This window comes from Pinus tabuliformis, chromosome 5_1 (assembly GCF_031772625.1).
Source record: "Pinus tabuliformis cultivar Carrire ecotype Pingquan chromosome 5_1, CPIR1, whole genome shotgun sequence".
Taxonomy (NCBI): domain Eukaryota; kingdom Viridiplantae; phylum Streptophyta; class Pinopsida; order Pinales; family Pinaceae; genus Pinus; species Pinus tabuliformis.
The window spans coordinates 752,659,723-752,663,789 of record NC_142305.1 but is presented as its reverse complement, the minus strand read 5'-3'; the positions used below and the strand labels follow the sequence as shown (position 1 = coordinate 752,663,789).

The window sequence follows — 4,067 nt, the reverse complement described above, 5'->3', positions numbered from 1 at the left end:
TAATTCTTGAGTCCAGGGTTTTGTCTCTAGAAGTGTGAAATAATGCTTGCAGGCTAGAGGGAGGTTCAGTAAGTTTTTATTTCAGGAATGTCATCGTCAATAATGCGAGATTGATTCTTCTTCAAAACCCTGTTTTGAAGAAGAAATCGTCAAATGTGTTTTTGTAATAAATATGTAATTTGTCAAAGTGTTTCAAAGTTGTACAACTCTTCAATGGCAGCAGCTTTAGCTGCTCCTATCCCTGCAAAAGCACAAACAGAAAGAACGTCATCAGCACAAAGAGACAAAGCAAAATCAAACAAAACAGAGTTTGCATTCAAATGCCAGAATGCCAAAATTATACAACTTGGTTTGCCGAATCAGAAGAAATCAAAGTCATGTCTTTGTGAAAACGTTTCTATGTGTATCAATGTCAGTTTGGCATTCAAAGGGTCGATTGAAGTCGAGGTTTAGTGAAGAGAAGGCAAAGCTTGCAAATTTTCAAGCCGTGACTGTGTGAAATCCTGGCACGACGCATTAGAGAATAACGTGGTGCATAGAATGCGCGCAGCACATTGGAGAATAGCGCGGTGCATTGGGAGCTCCTCCACAGCGTAAATTAACACTGGCGCGGCGCACTCACCAAGCGCGGCGCACTGGGAGTGCGCGCGGCGCACAGAGCCCCAAGGCCGAAATTCATCATCAATTCGTCAAAAACTCAATTCGTTTCAGCTCAATTCTTCTCCAAGTAAGTCGACAGGGCCTGTTCAGTGATTTTATTCATGTATGATGTGTTTAGAAGCGAAGACATTGGAGTTTAAATGGTGAAATACTTCGACCTATTTTGGATATTCGAGTATCTGTGACGCGAGGTGTGCGTTCTGATCTCGTGAAAAGGGTGCTTCGTTACATCCATCGTGCTAGATAGGAGCCAGAGGGGGCCGTTGATACAATAGAACCAGCACAAAGCGAGTCAGTGAGTATAGTAGAGAATCAGCCCACGAAGGAGCCCCCAGTATTCAAATTCACTTGGCCGATTGAGCATGTTTCCAGATTGAATGTAAAGAAGTGTTACTCAGATGTTTTCATAGTAGGGGTTATAAATGGCGTGTCTTGATATTCCCCAAAGGAAACAGAATGGACCACTTATCCATTTACTTAGATGTGGTAGAGTCCGCTACATTACCTTATGGTTGGAGCAGATATGCCTTTTCAGTCTAGCTATTGTTAATCAGATTCATCACAAGTTCACCGTCAAGAAAGAAAACACAACACCAGTTCAATGCGCGGGAGAGCGATTGGGGATACACATCATTCATGCCTTTAGCTGATGTGTACAACCCCACAAAAGGATATTTGATAGATGATACTTTGATTGTGGAAGCAGGAGTTAGTGCACGAAGGGTACCTGATTATTGGGCGTATGATTCTAAAAAGTTGGGCTGAAGAATCAAGGGGCGACATGCTACATGAATTCTTTGCTTCAGACATTGTATCATATTCCTTACTTCAGAAAGGCTGTCTATCATATGCCCACAACTGAAAATGATATACCGTCAAAAAAGTATTCCATTGGATCTACAGAGATTTTTTTATAAAGTCTAGCACAGTGAAACCAGCGTTGCAAACAAAAGACTTGACCAAATCATTCGGATGGGACACATATGATTCTTTCATGCAACATGATGTGCAGGAGCTAAACCGAGTACTCTGCAAGAAGTTAGAAGATAAAATGAAGGGCACAACTGTTGAGGATACAATAAAACATCTATTTGAAAGACATCATATGAACTACATCGAGTGCATGAATGTGGATTATAAATCTACAGGGAAGGAATCATTCTATGATTTACAACTTGATGTTAAAGGCTGCTGAGATTTCTATGCTTCATTTGATAAGTAAGTTGAAGTTGAACAACTTGATGGTGATGAAAAATATCATGCAGAGTAGTATGGACTTCAGGAGCCAAGAAAAGGTGTTCTTTTGCTTGGTTTTTCTCCTGTACTACAAATTCAGTTGAGGCGATTTGAATATAATTTCATGTGACACAGCAATGGTTAACTTGTGTCTTGTTGATTTTGTGGTTGTAAGCGGTGGAGGTAGTGCAGGTGCTATCATAATAACTTTGCTCAGATCGGAAGTGCTGCAAGAAACGAAAAGGTGGGCCATTATGTGGGAATCGTTAGTGTTGGGAGCTACTGGTCGAATAACATCTGGGTATCCTCGCCTATTACATCTGATGGATTTGGAAGAGTTGCTGGTGGACAGAGGTTGTAATACCAGAATGCACAGTTGTAGCCATTCTAGAAAAGTTTTTGGAATGGTATTGTTAAGATGAGAGAAAGAAAGAACGTGAAAGGCAACACAGATGTGCTGAAGCTTAGGCAGTATATGAAAAAGTAAAAAGCAAGAGAAAACCTCCACGTGTAAATCATGAGGGGCTACTGCTGGCTTCCCAGGCGGAATGCGTGGTGATGTTGATATGAGTAAAATCTTGAATGATCCAGAGTTGATGGTTGCATTCAGTGATCCAGATATAATGACAGCATTTCAGGATATAATGAAGAAGGAAGCTAACTTGGCAAAGTATCAAACAAATCCAAAGATTGCACCTGTCATTGCTAAGATGATAGGCAAAGTTTGTTGGCAAATAAACGGTATCTTGATTCGGAGTGTTTAATTTGGTTCGGGAGCAGTTTTGTTGCCCTGTTTAGAGCAGCACTTTAAAGCCTTTGTTGTTGCAATACGTTTTTCCCATCATCAAAGGCGAAATCTCCATTCAAAACACTATGTTTATTAAAGGTTAACTTTTATTTAAATAACAAATGCAAATTGCCAAGTCAAAGCGTGCCAAATTAAACGAAAAATGCCTACTGCAGTAGAGAGTGTCCTGAAGGGATATCCTTTACAGCCTTTACACCTGCTTAATTCACTAGAAATTGCTTCACCGCCTCATGTTGCTGCAGCATCACAGTCAATGGAAGCGGTTGCAGACAAGCTTCAGAATGTGAGGTCTCAGGGTCGATTCAAGCGCCGTTTGTACAGAAAACCCTCCAGAGACATTAAGAATCTCAATCTACATGCACTGAAAGATGAAAATGCGGCAGGCATTCTAACAGGGTCTCAGGCCTATAATCTACGTTGGAGGAGATGTTATCCCAAGGAATTCCAATTAATCAATGCACAACCAGTGAACAATTTCTTATCAACCGATTCCAGCAGTGACTCTGATGATTTAATTCGTCTGAAAACAGGGTTTGAGAGTGCGAAATCTGACTGTAATCCAATCGAGAATCGAGAGACCCAGACCCTATCTGAAGGAATAAGTGAAGGCCCAGCCCTATCTGAAGGAATCGAAAATCAAAGTGAATGCCCACTTCAAAATTTATTTCAGCAGAACGATAATAATTGGGTAGAGAATAATATCATGAGAACAGAATTGACAGATGAGAGGAATTTGGGACTAGAGCTTACGCTCGGGTCTTCAATGGTGGAAACAACATAGAGCCACAGAAAACAATGGGGCAGCAACTGTATGGATCATCCCCCTATTTATACTTCATCTCTAGATCTTTCATTAAGCCAGTAGAAATCCTCGAACAAGTTTCATATGTGTTCTCCTGCATATATTATGAGCCCTGGGATTGTACCAAGTTTCCTTGATTGCCAGAGAAAAGAGACGTTCAATAAGGGAACGAGTGAAGTCCAGAAATTGTTTTTCATAAATGCATTGGAGGGTTCATCATGCAGATGAGCCAACGCCTGGAGAGGAGTAGGATGAAATTATTATGACTAGCAGTCAGTGCAGCCTGTTAGAGTCGGTCCTTACAGCCCTCTGTCAGAGATCTTTTTGCCTTTGCATATCATTTTAGGTGTCTCACTTGTTCCACTTCATTGCATTCCGCTAGGGGCATGCCATTGACTGACGAGGGGGTTTGGTTGTTCTATGTTTCCTCATGTTTGTACCCACAGGGTTAGTGAAAAAACAAATTTTCTCAAAAACCACTGAAGTCCATAATCATGCATTCATTGTCATAATAGTTTCGTTTCATTAAAAAAGTCCTAGAGTCTAGGGTTGTCAGTCCTT

General features: G+C 40.9%; 1 pseudogene; it reads left to right on the top strand.

Annotated features, from left to right (window-relative positions):
- The first annotated feature begins 213 nt into the window (after positions 1-213).
- LOC149167133 (ubiquitin C-terminal hydrolase 12 pseudogene) lies at positions 214-2,026 on the top strand (annotated as a pseudogene).
- Positions 2,027-4,067: the final 2,041 nt, after the last annotated feature.